The 26,318-nt window shown below is 36.3% G+C and overlaps 2 protein-coding genes across 3 annotated transcripts in view; one reads left to right on the forward strand and one right to left on the reverse strand.

Annotated features, from left to right (window-relative positions):
• Positions 1-26,318, reverse strand: part of PDE4D (phosphodiesterase 4D) — a 582,076-nt gene that overhangs the window by 433,710 nt on the left and 122,048 nt on the right. The window lies entirely within an intron of this gene.
• Positions 1-26,318, forward strand: part of LOC125686905 (uncharacterized) — a 307,235-nt gene that overhangs the window by 257,318 nt on the left and 23,599 nt on the right. The window lies entirely within an intron of this gene.

Raw genomic sequence — 26,318 nt, forward strand, 5'->3', positions numbered from 1 at the left:
ATTACTTCCATTACAATAAAATAAAAAAATCAGTGAAAGATTGCTGTTATTAAAAAGCAAAAGGAATTATTTTTGAATTTGAAAGATCAAACAGAATTTCTTACATACAGACATACTAAAGTCTAAAAATTGCTAATTTTGTCATGTTCATTCACAGCTATATTATGTTAAATATATGATAGCACTTTATACTTTGTACTAAAAAAAAAACAACCAGCAGTTTCTACTTCATACATTAAAAAAAAAGCAGTTTATACAGTAAAAAAAAAAGAGCTCAGATCAGCAAAATCCTTCTACAATTTTGGTGCTTTTCTACACTACACTTTTGAACACTAATGTTCATTCCCATGTTATATCTTGCAGAAGCAGTTCTCTGAGTCTCATTAGTAAAACATCTTAAAAATATTATTCTATATTACCATCTCTAATAATGATGCACTTTGCTAAACTATAGCTGTAGCAAAAAGCAGTTGTATTTTGAGTAAATTTGAATTTTACAGTGGTAAAACAAATTAATTTTTCTTGTTTCCATATCTCCATTTGGTAAACCTATATATCTGTAATCCAGCATTTGTAATAGAGCGTGTTGCTCAAAGAGTACCAACAGTATATATTTTATCCAGACTAGTCCACTCCTGGCTGCCACCTTGCCCAGACTCTTTTTTAGGTATGGTGTTAGATGTCCTGGCAGTAGCAGCACCATGTTCTCACTGACAGTTTTTCTCAGTTCTCAGTCTTATTCCTCCTTTATAAAATGGGCAAAAATCAGGAGAAAAAAATCTTGTTCTGCTGGATTTCCTACTGATGGATGGGACATACAACATTCTTGAAGTCTCTTCACTTTAAAACTTCTGTTGCCCTTAGAAGGCAAAAGCTCTATCTGCTATATTTTACAATATCTATATAGAATATATAGATATGTTATATAACAGAAAAACCTGTGCACACAGCACTTCCAAATAATTTCTTTTTAGAGTAAAAAAATCATTTTTGATGCTTTAGCAAGTTTGTTATTTTCACTTTTTGTTTAAACATGATGAATTTCTACATTTAAATTTTCTTGAGAAAAACAAGGCAAGTAGTGTTTACTGATATTTAAGTTAAAACAATTATTTCCTAGGAATGCAAGATTCAAACAAATGCTCATTGTCCCATTCTGAGTAAGAACCTATAGCTAAGCTGTTCTTTTTCATGAAACTTCTTCTCCATTTATTCTTTAGTGTATAAATTTAATTCTTTGTTCTATTCCTTAGTGTATAAATTTGTTTTTAGTGCATAAATTTTGTGCAACCCAAAGTCCTCAATTTCACTCCTATCCCTTTAATCTCTTTTAAACCCTGCAATTCCTTTGCACTGGTCGAACTGTATGTAGCTTTATCACTTACGATGTATTTGACAACACCAACAGCAACAAATTTTTAAAGGAAAAAGCTTTAGAACCATATTAGTTATTCCTCCAACTGTTGCTGCTGTCTTTAATAACTAGTGTAACTGGCAGGAGAAAAAAGCTTTGAAGGTTTAAATGTATTAGAAATAGTTACCTTCTCTAAATTTTCAATGAAACCTAACTCCCATAGCTGTCTCATAGCTTTGTCTTCATCGTAGCAGCAGCACAGGAAGAACCATTTCAGTTGAAACAAAATTTTAATTGCAAGAGCAAGTATGTGTTCAAACAACGGTTATGTATCTTTTTTAGGTTCTTCTCAGGCTTAAATGTGAGAAGCTTACTTAATTGAAATACTAACTGGAAAGCATGGAGACATCATCATATAATTTTCCCATTGCGTAGCTGTAAGAGATTGACAGCCACTGCTCATATATTTGTAAACTCCTACACTGGTGATTCTCAATTGAGTCTGTAATTCATACATATTTACATATAAAGGAAAACTGGAAAACAAAACCAAAAGATAACACATTGCAAATGTGAATAAAAAGAATTCTATGCTACATTCCCCAAAGAAATAACTTGGTGGAATTCCTATACTAGTTAAGATTTATAATTAATTTTGAAGTTAGTTTTAAACTTAGATTTTTATCCAAGCTGCAAAAAATGTATCAGAAGCAGGAAGGACCCCTACAATATTTAGATCAGTGAAAATTTAATCCCTATAGTAATCTCACCTGGTCTTAATACAAAAATTACTTGAACTCAAAGACACGTAGCTCTGTATCCTTTCCAATTTTTCCGCTAACCTGTGTCCTCAGGATGAATTGCTCTAACCCCAGATATTATTCCAGGTTATAAAAGGCTGTGAAGTTCCTAGTATCAGCAGTAACTGAAACAATTAATTGCACATTCTGTTTATGCAGTATGAAAAACAGTATTCCTATTTACTTTTGCATATGCAATGCCAATTTTATCTTGTGCCTTCCAGTCTCCTTTTTCTATCTCTAGAGCAGACCAATCTTACTGAAAGATCTTTGTAGAAAGCTGGGCTTTTTTAATGATGTTCCTTCTAATTTTAGTACTTAGTAATGCAATTAATATCAAGCTAACATTTTTTTTTTCCTCACATTGGCTATGTTCATTACGTTTCATAACATAGCCCCAGCTGTTTAATATCTTTTAGGAGATGAGACAATCAATATTTCATATGACAACTCATGGTCAAAATACCAGCAAATTGGTCTATTCTGAACTACCAATTTACTTAGGGTATCTTAATTTTTTTAAGTAGGACTGTGTAACCACAAGAAATTCCAGCCCGTAATAAGTTCTACATTTCTAATTCTATGTTTAAATTGACAGAGATTTTAGAGAGCTAATAATTTCCATGGAACACTTCCTATTTTATTTCATCTTCACAGGAATCATAAAGAAATGTTAGAATCTTAGGTTAGCTTGCTCGATTACCTTCCCGCTGTCTTGGAGAGTCTGCAAGTGTGCCAAAATTCCAGCAGATGTTCTGACACGTCCTCTGCATGACTCTTCTGCAGCCTTGCTTTTGGCAAAATATTTGACTACAAATTTTTTACCCAGTTTCACTGAGCAATCAGTTCTTTGTGTGGACCACAATGAAAAGAGGGGAAATGTTTAGTTATTTTCAGCAATGCCCTAATACCTTTTCTTGGATGATTATGTTATTAGCCCTCTAAGTTAAGCACTTCAGTAACTTTAAATTACTGAAGGAAAATATACAGTAAGTATCACCTCAGATGAATTAAAATGCCTTAGGAAAATATTAGATACTTCTAGCTAAGGAGTCTCCAGTTGTGAAGATACGCTTAGAGGAATTTGTAACTCTTTGTGACATCCCTTAACATTAACTGCGTTGCTTAATATATATTCCAACATTAATGGCATTTTATAGAATAATTGTGTCAGCCTAGTGATTTATCATGGGTTTTCTCTCAAAGCTGGCAAATACTATAAATTCATGCAGAAATTCATCCCTTACTAAAATAATAAGAAACCGGACCAGACATAACAGCCTTGGTGTGCAGTGAAGTTTGGCAGATTACATCATCCTCGGCTTCAACACACCTCAGTGAAGACTGCAGTATACACAATTGTAACACCTCAAGAAGTTAAAATTTGGATACACAATATTTAACAAAAAATATCCATCTCTCAATTCTCTACATGGTATGCACAGAATACTCTGTGTATGGAAATGAGATTCCTATACACTCTCCAAATGAATATTCAGTCAATGTATTACTTGTTACATTTGTAACCAAAAAAGAGCAAACTTTAATTTACAGAGACGAAACCAACCACAATAAAAGTGCTTTGTATGATGAATATATAGAACATTTTTTTTATCTCGTAGGCTCTTCTGACTCTATTACAGACCACGCAATTTTGTTCAAACTAAGTGTTTACTTTTACTATGCAGATTCATTGCTTTATATATATGTTGCCTCCTCTTAGTTTTTGCAAGGTCTCTACAGCATGGAAAATGAAACCAAATTCTCAAATTTTGCCTGTTTAGTAACCATATGGCTTTCAATTTGTCAAAACAAGTATTGGAAGTTTGTATTACAGCATAGGGACACATCACAAGTGACATTCTTTTTTTCTGCCACTGTATTTTTTACATTCTTCTTTTCCATTCATGCATAGGATAGTGAGATTCTTACATATTGCAAGGCATCCAAAGAATGACCAATAGGTACAAACAAGTGCTGAATTACTTAAGCCAAGGTAGAAATGATGACAAATTTAAAAAGAATGAATTCAGAAAGGTCATGTGAAAGAGCCATGCCTAGCTCTTGTTTTTTAAGGATCTACATACTACATACTGGTGTGATAATTCTTAAAATAATTTATCAACCACGAAGAAGTCATTAGTATTTGATCAAAACCATACGCTTTTGTCTGGCCTCACATCCCTGGAGGGAACACTTCAAACTGTCTGTACAGTTACAGGACATTGTTAAGAAAAAAGTGTAATGAATTATTAAAAGTAAGGCTTCAGACAGGCTTCACACAAATGCAGTAGGCTAAGGACATGCTTTCTGTATTTTCAACATGTATCTTAGCAAAAGGATAAGCAAAAATATATGTCTTAAGACTGGAATAGTCAAAATACTTTATCACTGACACTTTAGTTTCCATCAACCAATCCTTAAAGGCAACTGCAATCATTTATTTATTTTTTTTTTTAACTTTGTCCTCTTCTATATCCCTTTTCCTCTTCCTGAATTTTAACTACTTATTTTTATGACTCTGCCCTTTCATCATAAAACCATAACATTGGCAGTAAGAATGCACATGCAAATTATATGCAAAAATTAAACCTCCTGTTTTCATTTTACCGACTCCAAATCCTTGTGTTTCTTCTTTCATGGCTCTCATTAAATCTGAACTTGTGGAATTTTTGTTGCTACTTTTGTAGTGTGTGTTTCATCAAAATGTTCTTCTCAAGGTCATTCATAAATTGGTACTGAAACTCAGCTTGTTATTAAGATCTGTTAGAGCAGGTGTAGTGATAGATTCATTACACTTCATTTTAGTTGGTCCAGCACAATTGCTCTTAAACGTAGTAAAGAAATAACTTACTATTTCAATTAATTTATTAATTTAGTAAAGAATTTAAAATGTGTTAAATTTGAAATTCAAAATAGAACTACATTTATTAAAACATTGCCCAAAACAAAACAAATAACAACAATAAAATAAACACAAGGAATGAAAAACACCGCTCACTTTGTGTAGAATTATAAATGTAAGGGCCAAGATTATCATTCTAACACGAGCAATGGCAGAAGTTAAAATATATCATACAGCAGGATTTACATTTAAATAACTTAATAATCTATCAAAAACAGCAGTAGGAAAAATCTGTTTTCATGTAAATGTAAGCAAAGAAACCTACCTAATGCTTCCAGGAACCTGTAATGAAATACCTAATGTCTCACCTTAGAGAAAAAGAAACCTTGTAAAACTAGCATGTCAAGTCACCTATAAAAGATCAATTTACCATGCATGCAGTGCTGCAGTTGAGAACTGCCTGCTTTCTTCATACTAACAAGACCCTTACCTTCCTGTTCAAAAGCAGAAGGCCCATTGATCTTCCTGACAGCCAAACAAAGTCAGGCTCGAAAGCCACAAGATGAGTACAAACTCGTCCCCACCCCCTCACAAGTTTACGCAAAGCTACTGGCTCAAATTTCTATCGTGCTCTGAGTCACACAATAAGAAAAAACAGCAGAAATTTGCAACAAAGCATTGAATAGATGCTAAAGCAGAGAGATCACACATCTACATTTCCACAAGTACTGATTTTCAGATGCTAGTGGGAAAACAAAGTAAGGTTCAGATCCTTGGCTTCTACACGGGGTAAACAGAAATAAATTATTACATTTCTGCACACTAAATTCTTCATTTTTTGCTGCTGTGCCAAAATACCATGCATTTCTGCCAGTTCATTTTCTAAGTATATATATTCCTGAGTTCTGATATCTTTGCAATTGCATAAATGCAAGAAAAGAAAATGCTTGCAGGAAAGCTCATTGTCATTTACGCAGGCAATCCAAGGCACAGCAGAGATGAACAGTGCGAGTGTACTGCTTACTGTGTTGCACAAAGACTACAGTGCTGGGAGCAGATATGTTCTCCCTCTCTATGCAAAGATCGTGTTCCCAACTCCACCCACAAAATTCTTTAATTTTTCCTATGGCTTGATGTTACAAAAGTGCATTTTGCAAGCCTTAACAGTTCAGTGCATTTATCATAGGAAGATTTCATAACGATTTAAGCAGAAAACTCATTTATCTGTCTTGAAAGCTGGAGAGGCAACATTTGTAGAATCCCAATCTCTATTCTAGATAAGCTTTTTTTTTAAGGATTATTGATACAATCAGGAGTAGCCCAGAATTTTTAAAAATCCAAATCAGTTATAAAAAGGAGGTCTACTACACGGCACAAAATCCTGCAAGGACTGAGTACAGTCTGAAGCAGCTGCATTCTCAGTGGAACAGGGCCAAGTGAATATTGAAAATAAAATTATCTTAATGGATAAATCATCCAAGGTAGCGCTGAAATTTTATGTCGGCCCAATAAAGCATTCATTCAAACAGCACAAATTTCAGAGAAGGATAAAGTAATGAAATCAGGGGGCCAAATTAATCCCTAGAGTTATTCCCCTGAAGTCAAGTAAGCTAGGCTAAAACTGTTCACCTTATTATTCCGAAGACAATAAGTATGAGCTGAAGCTGAACAACACACTTGATAAAATCAACAAATCTATGCTTCCATTTCCTAAGAAAATCCATGAAGAAAGATTTCTCTCCAAAGCAATGAATCGAAGGACAGCTATTAACAATTCCTATTCATTGGGAAAAGCAGAAAGATTTTGCATACCCCAGTGTTTTTATTGGTTCTGCAGATTTAGGGCTTCTTTTCTGCTAAAACAGTTGCAAAGGGGCCAATCTTCCTGCTGCTTCAGAGCAGATCATGTTTTGTTCCAACAAGGGGGTCCAGAATGTATACTCAGCCATTTTTCCATGGCTATTTAGCTAAACATACAAACTTATAAAATATTTCAGTTTCAAAAATTGGAAAAAAGACCACAGATCAACATACATCAACAGCAATGAATACTCCATACAGTCAATGGACTTATTACAGTACATACTCGAACAGAGGCAATTTTATTTGTAACACCTATTATATACTAGTTTCTGAGTCATGCTTTGACTCATATTTGAAGGCATTTTTAATTTCAGCATCCCTTTACCTGTTCCTATCTTCATTACTTTCTTTAGTAAACCACTTACATACTTCCTGGTTGCATCACATTTTCACACTTGAATGTAATTATGTTTAAAATTCAAAATTCCATCAAGTTGTATGGATCTTTAATCATTCCTTTGTTAGAGATGAGAAACACAGGAGAAAAAATCAGGCTATATGTTTAAATAGACATGTGGGATCTATTTGTATTTCAGCATGTCTGCACCGTTGTATACAAACTGACAGCAAAGAGTAAACTTCTTACAGACAGACAAATGCTGAATGAAGAAGAACCTGCTCTCACTGGAGAAGAATCACTTAGAGAACATTTAAACAACCTGACACAGGCAAGTTTCTTTGAGTCTCCAATTCTGTGAGAAATGGTACGGGAATATTCTGCTTCAAGGAAGCAGAACTTGAACTTTTTATATGAATGCATATACAGATAAGTGCAACATAAAATACAATCTTTTCTAATTTTCTCTTCCTGACAAAGCTGACAAGTTTTTATGTTGGCAATGCAAAAAGAAGGGAAAGTCTCAATTTGCAAAATCTTGCAATGGCCCTGAAAGAGCACATTTTTACAAGTTGAACAACCCACAGAACATAAAACATCACAAATGGGACTATATGAAGTAACAAGCTGCCACTGGGAAGAAATCAACATGGCAATTGTCATAGTAAAAATAATTTGGGGAAAAAAGAGAAAAAAAAATGAAAAAAGAAAAACAACAAACAATTCTATGAATTTTGGTGTTTTTCCACCTCACAAATTTCCCCAAGGCAAATTACAATGTTCAGGTTACTCAATCTGCAAAACTAATACCACATCATTTCTACAAAGAAACATGGGACTGAGTTTCATGGTCAACATTTGTATTTAGGACTTGAATTGTGAATATGGGCACTACAAAACATGTTACAATTTCTCATTGGAAACGTTAAAACTTTAATGCTCTGAAATGAAGGCAAGTTTTCTATTTCTTATTATTTTAATTTTCACTAGGAAGAGATTGAAAGAAATGAAATATTAATTTGTGCAGAATGATAAGGCAATTCAAATGTAAGAGTTCCAGTCAGGCCTTGCAGACCAGATGGCTTTTAATTTTCTGGCAATGATGTTAATTGGAAGTCAGGATGTAAACTTCTTTTTTAATCAACTTTAAGCAACAATTATTTTTTTTTAATCATATAAACAGCTGCACTGGAAGCATCTCAACATCAGTATTACATTCTACAGTACACATTAGCATGGACAAGTAAAACTATAAACAAAAATAATCTTAAGTAAAATTGGAGGCCACTAACAACTCCTTAAGGACTTAAAATTGAACTTAAAAAAAAAATTATACTAGTTCCCTGTCTATTTCTGCAACAAAAATATTTTTAAATGGCCAAAAATAATTAACATTTATTGAGTTACTGAAAAGTTATGCTCCTGGTACAGCATAAACAATTGGAAACCTCACTTCCCAATTATAAAACATATTGCTGAGAATTTCAGAATTTTCCCCTTTTGGTACACTCCTAACAGACTATAAACACAGAACATCTACTATATTAGCAAGTAAATAATTTCATTATTCCCCTTTTTAAATCAAATTGAAATTAGAGGATGTATCTTGCAGGAGGAATGATGTTATAATATCAATCTAGGAATTAGTTATAGGAGAACTTGGAATGTATGTCAGGATATAAAAATGAATTTTCACATTTCCATAATTATCATCACCCCACAGATTATTAACTGCAAGAATGAAATAAAGAAATTGAATAAATGACATCAAGCTTGTCTTGCTGCATCTCTTTCTTTTTTCTAGATAGATTGGAAGAGCAGTCTTTTTTAGAAGGCTGGAAAAGTCTGACAAATTTTTCACATTATTACAGCAATGAACATATTACGATCATGAACATGGTTTGGTCAGACATCCAGTGTCAACAAAAATGACATCTGTTGAAGATGTAGTCAGTTTTTCCTTACTTTGTTTTGAAAACAGGCCTAAATTTTTTTGTCTCCTGGGTGATTATTGTACCCAATAATACAAAGAAGTTAATGTTTCTATGAGCTTAAAGAAATGGATACCGTATTTTCTCCATCAGAAGCAGATTATCTTAGGGAAAACATGAGAAATATGCCAGATGGAGCATTTAATTCTGAAAATAAAAAATGTACATATATATTTTTCTTGTTGCAAGTAGAAACATAAGACGAAAGCATCATTAAGCTCTGTGTTAACGTCTTTCTTTTTTCCCTTGGCATATCCAAATATCTTTAGTTTACTTTCACAGTGGGCTTTCTTGCAACTTAGGCAATAAGTCAGTGTTCAAATAGGAAAACAAAACAAAACAAACAAAAAAACCACCATGAAATTAAGTGCCAAAATGCCTTTTTTTAACACGTCTCTCATTCTGTGCACATCCTTTCTCTAATCCCTTCTACACAGAAGAATTTTAAAGCCTCCTGACAAGTATCAACAACTGCAGTATCAGTGCTTGAAATATAGATTATAGACCTTTAAATTTTCAGGTTTAAATAAAAATTAATATATAAATCAGGACTGTAGGTACTTAAAGGGCAAATTGATTACAGAAGCTGAAGTGCAAAATCAGTTTTCGTAAGTTTCAAAAGGGATATCATCAAATTCAGAAGATATGGATATATTTTAGACCAATCTCCAAAAGTGTAACAGACTTCAGGAGCTCAGTCAACTGCCAGGGGAAACAACAATTTTGCTCTTCTCAGCAGTAATGAATGTGGCAGGATTTGTAATATGCTGGATGCAGCTTTGAGCCTACCCAGAATAAGAAGGATGAGGACAAACTGGAGAGAGTTCAGCAAGGGAGGAGCCACTAGTGTGGTCAGAGGTCTAGAGCAAATTACATTCAATGGAGTGCCTGGGGAATGTGGGTTCCTTTGGCCTGGAGAAGGTTCACACTTAGGGTGAGATAATTTAAGTCTTCTGGAAGCTAGAAGGAGGATGTGCAGAAGAAAGAGAATGCTTCTCAAATGTGTACTGTAAAAAGGCAAGAGGCAGGAACCATAAACTGCAGCATGGGTATAAATTGTTTGGGCAAAGGAAAAATTTTATTCCTTTTAAGAGCAATCCAGTACTGAAGAAGGCTGTTCAAATAGACTGTGGATTCTCCAAAGTTCTGAATTTCAGAACTCATTGAGAAATTCAGTCAGCTTAAAAGTACACATATTTTTGAATTTCAGTTCATTCTGAAAATTTTAAATAGTTGCTATTTAAATGTTCATATTTGAATTTCTAATCCCAGATCAAGCAGTAAAGTACATACAAAATACATTTGCACTTGGTATAGTCAAATTTTCCATGTCCTTCCTATTTCATGTCAATTTTTTTTTGTACAACATTTTCTGTAGTCAATGTATCATAACAGCTTCTCCTCCAAATTGTGCTTTGGAAGATGAGGGGAATCAAATGTTTCAATCACGTTTTTCTTTAGAAAGTCATTAGTGCTAGATGAGAATTACATATTATTGCCCAGGAAATAACTTTTATGACTAAATAATTAATTGGTGGTTATCACTTCTTTCACCTCACTGAGTATTCAGAGCTATGGTCATTAAGCTGAACAATAGCAGAGCTTTTTAGCTAGATTTCTGGTAACGTCATTATCACAGCTGTTAGCTACTTACATCTGATTCTTGGCCAGACTGGTGTAAAACAATGTTAATAGCATACTGTATTAGCTATCAGTGCTATGTTTCTACCTTTTTATCTCTTTGAATGAGCAATTATTCAGAAGAGCTGCATGGAAATCTGTTTGATAATCATCTGTGATGGTTTCAGTGTAATGGATTTCAGGGATAGGGTCATGCCAAAATATTTCATATTAAAATATTGCTACTCTAGCTGGTATCTGTACCATCGTATCTTAACAATCTTAATGGCTATTTTTCCTTTAGTGATTTACTGAATCTCTGATAGTGTTGTATGTTCCATTCTCTTGGAATCTAACAGGCATGACAGCAAGGTATTAGAGTTTTCTCCGTATCAATTTCTTGAGATAATTCAATCTTATTTACAGGTAAATGTTTCGGTTACCATTCCTGTCATCATTTCCTAGTGCCATTATTTGCAATTCACTTCATACTGCTCTTCTTCACAATCAAATCAAAAATTAACTTGAATACTGAATCACAGAATCACAGAATAGCCTGGGTTGGAAGGGACCTCAAGATGAATCTACAGCCCCCTGCCACAGGCAGGGCCACCAACCTCCACATTTAATACTAGACCAGGCTGCCCAGGGCCCCTTGAAACCTGGCCTTGAACACCTACAGGGACGGGGCATCCACAACCTCTCTGGGCAGCCTGTTCCAGCACCTCACCACTCTCTCTGTAAAGAACTTTCCCCTGACATCCAACCTAAATCTTCCCTCCCTCAAAACCATTTCCCCTTGTCCTTCTGTTATCTACCCTTTAAAAAAGTTTCTTCCCCTCCTGTTTGTAGGCTTCCTTTAGATACTGAAAGGCTGCAATCAGGTCACCCTGCAGCCTTCTTTTCTCCAGGCTGAACAAGCCCAGCTCCCTCAGCCTGTCTTTGTAGGGGAGGTGCTCCAGTCCCCTGATCATCTTTGTGGCTCTCCTCCAGACCCTCTCCAACAGCTCTGTTTTTCTTGTACTGGAGGCTCCAGATCTGGACACAGTACTGCAGATGGGGCCTCACAAGAGCAAAGGGGGACAATCACCTCCCTGTCCCTGCTGGCCACCCCTCTCCTGATGAAGCCCAGGATACTATTTGCTTTTCAAGCTGCAAGAGCACACTGCTGGCTCATGTGAAGTTTTTCATCCATCAGGACCTCCAGGTTCTTCTCTGCAGGGCTGATCTCAAGTACTGCTCCTTCCAGTCTGTATAAATGCCTGGGATTCCTCCAGCCCAAGTGCAAAACCTTGCACCTTGCTGTGCTGAACCTCATTAGGTTCACCTGGGCCCATCTTTCAAGCCCATCCCCTCCTCCACTGTGTCAACCCCACCGCTCAGCTTGGTGTCATCAGCAAACTTGCTGAGGGTGCACTCGATTCCGTCATCGATGTCATTGATGAAGATGTTAAAGAGCACCGGTCCCAAGACAGACTCCTGGGGATGCCACTCATTACCAGCCTCCACCTGGACATGGAGCCATTGATGACCACTCTCTGTCTGCGGCCGTTCAACCAATTCCTTATCCATTGAGTGGTCCACCCATCAAATCCACATCCCTCCAATTTGAAGATAAGGATGTGGTGAGGGATCATGACAGAGGCCTTGCTCAAGTCCAGGTAAATGACATCAGTCACTTTCCCCTTCAGAAAATGGTAGAAGAAGAAGAATCAGAGAAGGCCACCAGATTGGTTAGGCATGACCTTTCCCTGATGAAGCTGTGCTGGCTGTCTCAGATCATGCACTCATTCCTCATGTGATCAAGCATGTCGTCCAGGAGGATCTGTTCCATGATCTTCCCAGGCACAGAGGTGAGACTCACCAGCCTGTAGTTCCCAGGGTCCTCCTTGTTCCATTTCTTGTAAATGGGAGTGACATGACCCTTCCTCCAGTCATCCAGGACCTCACCTGTCAGCCACGACTTCTCAAGTACAATGGAGAGCAGCCCAGAAACCACCTCAGCCAGCTCCTTCAGAACCCTGTGAAACTGCTGCAATCAGTATTCATAAGGCAGCAAACTACCAAATGTATTATTCCAACTTTTTCTTACTTGTTCTCTGCAAATTCCAGGTCCTCAGTAGTGTGATTCTGTATAATCCTGTTATTAAAATACTAATTATTCTAGCTAATTAGCAAAAAAGGCATTGACTTAACATTAGAAATTTAAATTTGTGACAACAATAGAATTATATTTTATAACACTATTTCTGTGTGCAGAGCTCTCTTTAATAGTAGAATTTTATTGCAATAGTTCAAAATTTCAATATGCTTTGATGACTTCTTTCCTGTATCATGCTTTTATTTACCCTCACTGATTTTCTGTTTCAAACCATGCTTCCCTTACTTACACAGTGTTGATGGTTTATGGGCTGGTTCGGCCCAGTTCCATGACTTGCAGGGCAGAGGAATTTCACAGAATCTGTGCCTTCGGAAAAGGGAAATAGGGGACCCCAAAATAATTGAAAACAGTGACATAGATCTGAGGAGAAACAAACTAATTTACTGAATACGTTATTGGAATGCAAGATAACACACCATAATACAGTATAATTAGAATTGAAGCTAATAAATCAAATATAATGAGAGAGAGCGTCAGAAAGGTGGATAAACTTCACCTAACACTGAGGTGAGATATGCAGTCCATTTGAGCAGCAGGGAGGAGAGCCTGATGAAGAAAATGGAGGTTAGATGACCTACCAAGGCCTTATATCCGTTCCCCCTGAGCAGAAATGCTAACACAGCAAACAGTCTTCTGGGGAATGTCTCTTCTGGGACAGGTACCCAGACTTGGAGCATTAACACCTTAACTCCCAACAGCATTTTATGATGTTATGATGTGGAATTCTGATAAACAACCGTGACAAACAATCAGGTCAAACGGTTGCTTTTTTGGTTTCTGTTTTTTTTTCCTTTTTAGAAATATTTCATTTCATAATCATTTTGTAGGTATGCAGATAAGTCAATGCATATGGCATTAAATCAGTATTTTTCTTAGTGGTACTATAAGCAGAAGTACTTCTATTTTGTTTAATTGCCTTAAAATGGACGGCTGAAGAAAAATGTATTAACTGATTATCCTTCCAGGACAGTGACATACCAGCAAGAATATCAAATTAATTGAAGTCTGCTTGGGCAGAAAAGTTTTCTAGTTAAAGTAAAGATGAATTATTAAAGAGACTTTTTAAAGGTCTGTCATAAAAATGCAGTCTTGTACAGACCTGTTAGGAAAACCTGTCAAGAAAAATATCAGAAATAGCTTGCAAATTACCGTTTCAGCCTTCTAGTGTTGCTTAACTAAAAAACACGTATGGAACACAAAAACAATATATTTTATATATTTTTAAAGTATCTGTATTTGTTACAGAATATTAAAACAGGAAGTGAAAAGTCTGGTTTCTTTCATGTTTTTCTTTTGAAATCTTATGTAGAAAGAGTGACAGAATGATCAGCAATCCACTGATAAAATAGCTTATTTGATTCTCAGCATGAGTGAAGTAAGCAATGACATGCTTACGTTATGGCATGTACTCTACATATAATGCACAAGCAAATGAAGGACCAATGCAAAATTTCTGAGCATTTGAGGTAGTTTATTTTTCCTTGTTAGGCTATAGAAACCTCAATTTGACTTTTATGGTGTTTTATTTCATTAGAAATGTTCCAGTGGGTTTTTGTTTACCACTTCATCCTCTGGGTTTCCAAGCTACATACATTAGCTTATGTCTTTCTTTTCATTGGCTAAAAGGCTTTCTAATAGAGGTGGAACTGCTAACAATATCTCTAGCTAAAGCTAGTCCTCCATAGCTCTCAATCCTACATTTAGATCAGGTTGTTCAGAGCCCCATCCAGCCTGACTTTGAATCTCTCCAAGTACAGGGCATCCACTACCTCTTTGGACGACTTGTTCCATCACCTCACCACCTTTATTGTAAAAAAAACCTTGTCCTATCATATCACAGCAGATTCTGCTAAAGAATCTGTCTCCTTCTTTCTTATGCCCCCTCCTCCCCCCCTCCTTTAGATAGTGAAAGGCCGCTATCAGATCTCCCTGGAGTCTTCTCTTCTCCAGACTGAACAGTCCCAGTTCTGTCTGCCTGTCCTCATAAGGGTAGGCATTCCATCCCTTGGATCATTTTTGTAGCCCTCCTCTAGACACAATCCAACAGGTCCATGTCATTACAGGATGTACTGAGGACTCCACATCTGGATGCAGTACTCCACCTGAGGTCTCAGCAGTGTAAAACAGAGCAGAGGGGCAGAATCACCTCCCTCACCTTGCTGCACTTGATTCTTTTGATGCAACCCATGATACAGTTGGCTTTTTGGGCTGTAAGAGCACATCACTGCCTCATGTTCAACTTGCCAGCCACCAGTACCCCAAGATCTCTTTTGGCAGGGCTGTGCTCTATCCTTGTATCCCCCAGCCTGTACTGATAGTAGGGGTTGCCACTCGGGTGTAAGACTTTCACTTGAATTTGTTGAACCTCATGAGGTTCATCTAGCCCCACTGCTTGAGCCTCTGTAGTTCTCTCTGGGTGGAACCCCATTCCTCTGGCATGTCAACCACACCACACAGCTTCGTGTCATCCACAAACTTACTGAGGGTGCACTCAATTTCACTGTCATTGTCATTGATGAAGATGTTAAAGAGCACCAGTCCCAACTGGCCCCTGAAGGACATCGCTAGTCACTTGTCACAGATAATTGAGCCACTGGATGCAATCTCATAACCAGTTCCTTGTCCATCAAAAAATCACCCATCAAATCCATATTTTTCCAATTTGGAGAAAAGGAGGGACTGTAACAGAAGATAAATCTTTAACAGAACACTAGTCACTATGTCTGTCCACAAATAGCTCTTTTAAAAAATGATAATTATGCAAATTGTGCTGATGGACAACTGTCAGGAAACAAGACTCTAAAATGTCATCCTAGGCTAAATCAAAAGAAGTTAGGAAAATAAAATCAAACATTGGCTTTTTTTTTTTTTTTTTTTTTTTAATGATACTGTCCCTAAGCAAGATTTAGCAATCACACAGAGAAATACAGTCTGTCAATCCACAGCTACTACCACCATCTCAAGAAACCTAATACTTTCATTCTGGTAAGGTAGTTATCATTCTTAAAAGCAGACAGCAACCACTAGTGACTCATCAGTCTCTTGAGAGCAGCAGGATTCCTCTGTAAGTACAGTGCAGGTTATTTCAGCATCAACTCCATAATATTAACAGCAGTGTCCTACTTTTATTCCTTTGGTAAAAACAAAATTAGTCATTTTTCATTTATACAGTTCTATGATAGCTAGTACAAAGAAAGATGACAGGCATATTTTTAAAATACAATATGCATTTTTTATGTTTGCTGCATTGCATATAGTGTGAATTTCTCCGACTTGGGGATCTAAATAATATTTTTAAAGTATTTAAATATTTTAAATACTATATACATATGCCTCTTACAAACATAGATGCATTAAGCACACAAAAAAAAACCAAAAGCTTTTAAAATCAGTTAAAAACTAGAAGCAAAATTTCATTGTTCTGTAGTATATTGGCCTTCATTTACATTTTGCCTTTTCAGAAACTTCTGTGCTGCATTCAGGATCACTATAATTCCATTCAGCATATAGTAGCTCTGCAGTTCCTAGTTTTATATTTTACATTATACATCCCTCAAACACAGACACCTTCCATTTCAAAGGAAATCTAGAGAAATCACAAAACAAAATTCCTTGGATGGATTCATGGTGGTGAATTTCAGCTGAAAGTCTCTATCATGTAGTTCTCTCAGAGAATCAGGTGTTAGACAAACACAGCCTAGCACCCCATCCACCATCCCGGAAGCAAGGTTTTTCTAAACAACCGAATCCATTCTGTAATCTCAGCAGCAGACACAAGAAACTAAGGTTTAGTGATGGTGACCTCTTATAATATTATGTAATTCTTACATGCAATGGTCGGACAATAGTGGTGTGAATTTCATACTGTGCATTTCTTTGCACCTCTACTTAAAGAAGAAAGTGCCTCCTTGTATATTGAGAAGAATAGGCGTTAATCAGACAGAAATATGAAAAGGATAGTTAGCTAACAGCTGGATATCAAATAAATCTGAAATAAAAACCAACCTGCAAATCTGCAGTTACAGATTGGGTTTTGGTTTTGGGTTTGGGTTTTTTTTTTTAAATCAGGAACTCGACTATATTCGTTTTGATTCAGGTCCAATTAAAACTAAGTTTTTTTTTTAGAAAAAGACTTACATTCATCAAAACTGAATTTTGACCTGCAGTCAGAGAAATGCTGAAATTCCATTCTAACATATTCCTGTGAAGGTTTTTGGTGCTTTTGTCTGGCTTTACATTCCCTTCTCTAACAGTCTCAGTGTCAAAATATTAACTGTGCTGAAGGGACACACAGACTGTGAATCTAGTCATAAATACAACAGTTCTTGTACTCACTTATGTCTCTTTCTCCCTCTCATTTCTTTCTGTCATTTAATATCTCATGATAAACTTGTATATGAACTCTGTAAAATTGCATTTGTGTCTTTACAGTGATTCTATACATAGCCAGCACATGTTTCAGGTGAAATACAGATACAAAATACATAGTAGTTAATTTTTTTTAATCTGTTCACATGTTCAGTTTTGATATATCAGCATTCTAGATTGTGTCTTACGCCTTATCTAAGAAGTCTGTCAAGCTCTAACACTGGCACTGAGGAAAATCATTGGCAGTTGGAAATAATAGAAGCTGGATCTGACTTTGTCTACGTATGTTTAATATTACTAATGCCACTATGCATATTGGCATAACAGAAATTAGTAGCTTTGAAGAACAAGGGGCAGATTCTTACCTCAGAACAAGAACTTCAAACGTGCAGGAAATAATATTTACACAAAACCAGGGAATATAGAATTTGTTTATTGAGTTTAGAAAATAATTTGATAAAGGATCAGAACAAACCACCTAACATTCATTATAAAAAAAGTTCTTTCATGTTAAGAACTGTTCATGTTGGCAAATATGCTATGCTATTCTACTCTTACATTTAAAGTGAAAACTTAGTAACTGAGAATGCTGATTATCCTCATTATATACCATTACATAGTGCAACAAGTAGGAAATCAAGACTTCGCATTACATTCTGTGATGAATCTGAATATAATACCAAAAGATTCAAATAATAAACTATGTACAGCACTGGTACATTTTGATTTATCCCTCGTTTTTCCTATTTTTTGCTGGCATGTCCCAAAATAGTGCTGCATCTCAAACAATATTATTGCAATAGAACATGGTGCTCTGACCCAGTGAATATTAGACACTCCTGTCAATCAGAAAACTTGCAGTTAGAACAGCTACAGCCATTCCACCCCTTTTATTCTTTCTAGAAAGAACAGGAGGAAGAGCATCAGAATCTGCCATAACATATCTTGGCTTAGCACTATTTAGTGACAGCTTGAGAAAAAAAAAAGGTGGAGAGCAGCTGACATTTGAGATAAGGAAACTGTAAAAGGAAGTTAAATGATTAAAATAAAATGGTATCAATGCTTGCATTTTCATGGCTATTTAGAAGATTCCTTTGTCAGAAAAAGGTTTCAACAACATATTAACTACATTCTTAGTTAATTCTGGTGATATTCTGTCTTAGGAATCAGAGGTAAATCATATTTCTGAAACTGAGTTGTGGAGCATAATAAATCATTTATCAGTTTGCAGTGAATAAGTGATAGAGATTAGGCCCAGTAAGAATGTTAAGCTTTTCCCACACCTCTCCTTTAAGCTATAGGAAGATTCAGATCTTCAACAGGTTCTACATAACACTAACAAATAATGCACATCATTTAAGGTCCTCCCACTGAAGCCAGTGGCAAAGGTCTTGTCTCCTTTCAACCTAGTCAGAATTTTAACCAGATACTAATTCTAAATTAATTGTTTCTGTAAAATAGAAATTAATTGAACATATCTAATGTTTGGAAAGCAGAAAGCAAAAGATAGGAGAAACAAACTCCCAGAAGTTTTTCAGTCCTTGTATCTATTTGCCAGGAAGAGCATAACATGAGGGATTAAACTGGCAGGTCATTACAAGAGTTTGCAGTAATTTTTTTTCTACATGAGGAACATGTAACCATACAGTTTGTTTTCACAAACATTTCAGGATCTTTATCAACAGAAAGCTTAGTTCAGAGTTGTGCACTACATTATAAATAACAAAGTCATAAATCTTATTTTGAATCACTTAGAATGTCATGCCGATATTGAAATTGTCCATAGCTTCTCTGAATGTGACACATCACATTCAAAAGAGGATTTCCCCACCACAAAGGTAAAACAATCTATGTATAATTAGGATTTAATCTTGTGAATTGTTTGCTAATAACTACAATCATTTACTAGAATAATGTAAAGATTTTCAACATTTCCACTTTAGTATTCCATGCTATTTGTAAATCTCAAGAAGACATCCAATCTACTGCAAGTATTTCAGCAAAGAGGTTAATTTTCTTTTTTGTTTCATAATATTTAAGATAGATAGCTCTTCATAAGAAAGGAATCCATTTTCTGTAGGCACACACATTTTTTAAATATACTGTAACTTGATTTTTTTTATATAGTATTCTGGACAGTGGAGAAACATTGTTAATCAAAATAAAAATTCTATTTATTTAGCACACCATACATTATGTTAACAACACTAAACCTAATTTTGCACAACAATTTTCTACAGACATGTGATGTTCTCATATTCTATGTGACAGCATTAGCTTTGAAATTTAGCACTTAAGGTGTTTAATCCTCTATGCGGGAGTTTGCTGTAACTGCATTCTAGTTTTACATTACATTCTATATAGTCAAAGTCTAGAGCTACATTTATAGTAAGAAAATAAAAAGCAGATTTTTTTTTTTAAAGGGCAGTTAAAGAAACTGCTAATCCAGACTCTGTTGCTCCTATTACTTTCATAAACCAGAACTTGAATACTGCTGTGGAAAAACACAACTCCTCCTAAAATCATTCTCAGTGAGAAGTTCCTAACAAAGTCACGATCGGCTGTAAAAATAATAAAAACAAAGAATCTCTAAATCAACAGCCAGAACTTATTCAAAAGAAGGGATTAGAGCTGAATTCAGAATGAATCCAAACTTTTTGGAGACTTGTTAAAGTATCTTCTCTCCAAAATCCACAGAACTGTCTGTTGGAATTGCAAGAGAAAAGTGTTTGAAGAAAACAAAGAAGAAAAGCCTGATGGAAAGAGACCTTGGTGTACTGATGGATAGTTGGCTGAATACGAGCCAGCAGTGTGCCCAGGTGGCCAGGAAGGCCAATGGCATCCTGGCTTGTACCAGAAACGGTGTGGTGAGCAGGACTACGGAAGTGATCCTGCCCCTGTACTCGGCATTGGTGAGGCTTCACCTCAAGTACTGTGTTGCGTTTTAGGCACCTCAGTACAGAAAAGACATTGAGGTGCTGTAGCATGTCCGAAGAAGGGCAACAAGGCTCATGAAGGGCTTGAAGAATATGGCCTATGAGGAGAAACTGAAGGAACTGGGGCTGTTTTGTCTGGGGAAAAGGAGGCTGAGGGGAGGCCTTTTTGCTCTCTTCCAATAAATGAAAAGTGATTGCAGAGAAAGCGGGGTTGGTCTCTTCTCACTGGTGTCAGGTGACAGGATGAGGGGAAATGGCCTCAAGTTGCACCAGGGGAAGTTTAGGATGCATTTTTAAAAAAAACCTTCTTTACAGAAAGGGTAGTTAAGCACTGGAATAGGCTCCCCAGGGAGGTGGTTGAGTCACCATCCCCAGATGTGTCTAAAAACTGTTTGGATGTGGTGCTCAGGGACACGATTTAGTGAAGAGTTGTTAGTTAGGGTAGAGTAGTTAGGTCATGGTTGGACTCAATGATCTTGAAGGTCTTTTCCAACTTGAGCGGTTCTGTGATTCTATGTTTCCATGAAAGAATGAAAGATATGTTCCTCCAAGGCATTATTAGTGTACTAAACAGTACACAGGCTTTGTTCTTAATATATATTTTAATGCTGATAAAAGAATGTATTTTTTCACTTTCCACAGCAGAGTCCCGCTGTTTTGTACATCTCCTCTGAACACAAAAGCCCTTCTGCATCACTGTACACTTCATAGACCATAATACAAAATATTTTGAAATATTCTATATCAATCTTTTTGTCCTTGCTTGTTTCTCAGTTTGCAAGAAATATACATGGAAATCAGTGGAAAATGCAATATACATTGGTCAGAATAGAAAAATAATGTTAAGTAAATCTCTAGATGCAATAAAAATAAATTAAAATACAAAAATAATGGGTATCTTGAGAAAATTGTTCTAGAAAATAGCCTCTTGAACTTTTTGAAATGGAAATCATGACACTCAAATTCAAAGCCTCTGAAAGGGATCACACTATTACAGCTCAGCTAATAATCTACTTGGACTCACTGAAGATTTTCTTCCAAGGCTTTTGAGAAAACACAGTTATCAACCACTTGAAGTGCTAAAATGATCAGTTTCAAGACCATCTAATGAGTCTGAACATGAGAAGTTGCTAAGGTACTATCCATCAGATTCGTGAAGTCATGGCAGTCTGATGAAATTCCAACTGTCAGGAAAAGGGGAAACATAACTCCATTTTTCGAAAGAAAAAGAAGGAAGATGCAGGGAATTACAATCTAGTGGGTCTCACAGAATCACAGAATCACAGAATTGTAGGGGTTGGAAGGGACCTCCAGAGATCATCGAGTCCAACCCCCCTGCCAAAGCAGGTTCCCTACAGCAGGTCGCACAGGTAGGCATCCAGGCTGGTCTTGAACATCTCCAGAGAAGGAGACTCCACCACCTCCCTGGGCAGCCTGTTCCAGTGCTCCATCACCTCACTGTAAAGAAGTTCTTGCGCACATTTGTGCAGAACTTCCTATGCTGCAGTTTCCAAACGTTTCCCCTTGTCCTGTCTCCACTCACCACTGAAAAGAGTCCGGCCTCGCCATTCTGCCCCCCACACCTTAGATATTTATAGACCTGGATCAGGTCCCCTCTCAGTCTTCTTTTCTCAAGGCTGAACAGACCCAGTTCACTCAGCCTTTCCTCATAGGAGAGATGCTCCAGGCCCCTCACCATTTGTCTCACCTCTGTACCTTACAAGATCATGGATTAGATCCTTTTTTGAACTATGCTAAGGCATACAGAGAATAAGGAGGTAATTGGAGACAGTCAACATGGCTTCACTATGAGCAAATCACAAACTCAGTAGCTTTCTGCAGTGGGGTTACAACACTGGTGGATAAGAGAAGAGCAACTGATGCTATCTACCCAGACTTACGTGAAGTGTTTTATAGTGTCATGCCCAACATCCTTGTCTTTAAACTGGAGAAACATGAGTGGACTACTTGATGTATAACGAATTGGCAGGATGGTCACACTCAAAGAGCTGCAGTCAATGGCTTGATATCAAGGTAGAGAACAGTGATGAGCAATGTTCCTCTGGGTTGGTGTTAAAGCTAGCACTGTTTGACATCCTAGTCAGTGACATGGACAGTGGGATTAAGTGCATTCTCAGTGAATTTGCAGATCACACCGAGCTGTGTGCTGTAGTTAACATGCTGGAGAGAAGGAGTATCCTGGGTGGGGTCAGCTCCATTACAGACTGAACAGAGTGAATATAGAGATCCAGATATGGATCAGAAGTATTATTCTAGGTACAGAAAAGTTCTTTGCAAAGAGTTGCTATATAAAGTAATCATCCTCACCATATTCATTAGTAGCATAAAGAGAGAGGCAGATTCAAGAATTACTTGAGCTTGTAAGGAAAGATGGGTGATATCTTGTCCCATCAGAGAGGGCTCCGTACTGAATTCTGACCAGTATGAATAAAGCTTCATCCAGTTAGGTGGGTTTGGGCCATTCTCCTCCGTGAATGGAAATCAATAGCATAATCTTCCTGTTCAATGAGCCAATTCTAAGTTCTCCACCTTGAAAAATATTTTCTTTGTATCTCATCAAAATATCCATTCTTCCACTGAATGTCACTGAACTGGCTCATAGTTTTAGTATCCTCAGTCTCCAAGACAAGTAAATAAAGGGAAAAGGTCATCAAATTAAGATAGCAGGAATAAGACATAAAATAGGCAAGAGAAAAAAGCAGCCTACACATAGCTGGCTAAGTTGTGAAACTCTTGCCAAGTATCTTACTGGTTATGAAAGTTCATGTGAGTTCAAGAAAAGACTTGGTGTGTTCATTCATATCTGTCTATGAAAGCTTCTAAGGAATTCTTAGGAGATGTGATACCTGGCTAAATGAACGCTCAATTTGACCTGACGAAGCTGTTCTTACATTAATTCACTTTTAACATGACTGGAACTGCAGAAAACATTTTTCTGTTCAATTTTCTCCTTAGTATTTCTGTGTAACAACAGCACACCTCTCTACATACAGGCTGTTTACACGCTGTGCATCAGACAAAGATCTTCAGTTTTAAACATCACAATTCTGCAGTCTAGCTCTCATAAACCAACGTACATTGTCAAAAATGAGATGGAAAGCATCAGTTCTCTGTCTTTATCAAACATTAGATTAGACATACAAAGGGCAATTGATGATTTTCCAAAATTACCATCAAGACTCACAAGGTAATATAATTAATGATTTCAATAAGCAATAAGCCTCTTTCATGAGTGCTAGCCCTCATATTGTTATGAAAGACAAAACCAGTGCTCATGAACATTATGGATAAATGTAATGTGCTACATACAAAGTGCTCCTTGAAGACTCCCTCAGGCGCATCCACCTGTGCACTTCATGATTGTCTCCAGCAGTATATCACCCATTTGATACTAACATTTTTCTGAGTATATTTTGCTGATCATTCAAAATTCTCCCAAATGTCCTGCTTCACACAGATGATTTCAGAATCTAAACTCATGTAATTTAAATAATTTCACTTGGGAAAGGGGAAAGAATAAAGATAAATCCCTCAGATTTATCACAAACCAAACAGAAATAGAACAAATCCCCAAAATCCAAGACCACAATTTTTCTCCATTTCAGAGAAATTTTAAAATCAAGCAGACTTCAAAGTCAAAAGCTGCAAGTTAAAATGTTTTAATATCAAAACTGAAGAAACAGAATGAGTACTACAATAGGTTACTATAATTGTGTTGTAACTGACACAACTGAATATGAAAAAGGAAACAAACAATGGTATAGATAAGGAATGAAAATCTGAAGGCAAAACGTGTAACTAGGGAGAGATACTGTATTTTTGTAGAGTCTAAGAGTGCTATTCAGTTCACCAGAGTTGATTACGTTTACCATGCTGGCCATTGATTATTTGAATTTTAGAAGCGTAAAAAGCTAGCTGAAATTTCTTCCAAGTTGGAATGTGATTATTCTTCCCACATTATGTTTTATTTTTATCAACTGAAAATAAAAATAAATGTTGCTGACATTCAAAGATGGGAACACACTGAACTTTAATGGAAAAGGAAGTTTCAAAGGCAAAATGAAAAGGAAAGAATAAAATAAGTCAGGCCAGAGCCAAAGCTGCAATATGTCTACATACACAGTTTTGTTGATATTTTTGTGGGGGGTTTTGTGTTTATTTTGCAGAGCATGTGTATGAAATACATCTCTTCCTCTGGTAAGAAAGATTTCATTATACTGCTCTGCTTTCATCTGATTGGGTGGAAGAGAAGAATTAAACAAATGAAGTTAAGGTTTCTTTTTTCATTCTACATGGAGTCTTAATTTTTCAACAGAGACATTTATGATATACAGAAAAGCTTTATCTTCCAGCTTTATCTTCTAATTTTTCCAAAGGCATTTTCTGAAATGCATTTGAATACTACAGGCAGTGAAGTTTAAGAGCTTCACAACATCTTCCATCACATCAGTCACTGTGTTTTGCAACTCCAATACTAGTGGAAGGAGTAGCCATGCAAAAGAAGACACAATAGTATCCTTTATGAAAATAGTTTTGTGCTTTTTTCTTTTAAAAAATGTTTGAGACTGGGAGAGAAAGAAGACTTATTTCCCCAGGATAGATTGTTCTGAGGAACATTTAGATGCAAGAAAATGTGTCAGTATAGAGAAGCAACTCTGAGTCTGAATATATAACAAAGTCAAGTACTTTGAAGAACCTTGAGGAAGAGGAAGCATTCTAATTGATAATGCAGTTAATCATATAATGTTTGTTGTAACAAAACTTAAGTCTCAGCAGAGGAAATAAATCATCTGCTAGAAGTCCATATTTCCACAAGTCAAAAACCAAGCAAAACCGAAGAGCAGAAGGGAGGGTTTAGGGTTAGGTTAGGGTTAGAGTTAGGGTTAGGGCTAGGATTGGGGAGGGAAGAGAGCTGTGAAATTATTGTTCTCATAGGAGCTGTATTCTTAGTTTAAATGTATCAGGTTTTCAGAATGTAGACAACATTTCACGATGTATTTTTTTTCCAATGACTGACAGTCACACCCTTAGTTTCTCAAAGGTGACTGTACCCTAAGCAGTTATGGTTTTATTCCTAAAAGTTTTGCCTTCATTGTTACTTTATCAGTTCATGGGATTCACAAGCAATATTCCATCTTTTAGGTAAGTTATTTCACCAGAAATATCAGCTGGCTTGTCAGATTGTCAAGTGAAACAATATTAAACAGTCCAAGTTTGCTTGGAAGAGTCCTGAGTGTAAATTCAGTATCAGAAGCCCAAACTAGGAAAGGGTCCTCAGTTGTTTATTACTGTTAAGGATTCCATTAATTTTGCTCCACAGTCAAATTAAATCCTCTACTACCACTACAGCCACATAATTTCTCTGGAAAACTAATAAAAATCAATTACTCCAACTCATCTAATTGAAAGACTACTTAACTTTACTGACAGTTATCTCATTTCCGGTCTAAATTTATTCATGGCTATTTCATATGATCTGTATTTGTGCTGATAATGCACAAATGCACTCCGTTTAGGCAAGCTCTTAATCCTTCCTTGTTCCCAAACATTATTTCCTCATTGCAGGTGTGTTGCTACTATGTACTTGCCTATTTCAGCATGTCTGAATTTAAGGTTAGCTTGAAAATACCTAGGTTTATCTCAAATACAGGACTTTGTAATTATGACATCTAAGAAATTAATTTATCCTCAAATTAGTAATATATGCCTTCTATTTCAACTCTAGATATTGCTATTCTGGAAGTTTTATGTTATTTATATAGTTTTAAAGTTATACATATCTACAACACCCTATTTCTGCTCTTGTATTTCAAGTGAAATGTAATTTGCTTGTAAGCTACAGTATAAATTTACCAACAAAATTATATGCAGTAAATATATTACTCCTATGTATTTTCCACTGCTCTTGTAAGGTCCCATCTGGATACCACATCCAGGTCTGAGGCCCCCAGCACAAGAAAGGCATGGTGACGTTGGTGCTGTTGGAGCAGGTCCCCAGGAGGTCCATGAAGATGGTCAGTGG

Source organism: Lagopus muta, chromosome Z, assembly GCF_023343835.1.
Source record: "Lagopus muta isolate bLagMut1 chromosome Z, bLagMut1 primary, whole genome shotgun sequence".
Lineage (NCBI taxonomy): Eukaryota > Metazoa > Chordata > Aves > Galliformes > Phasianidae > Lagopus > Lagopus muta.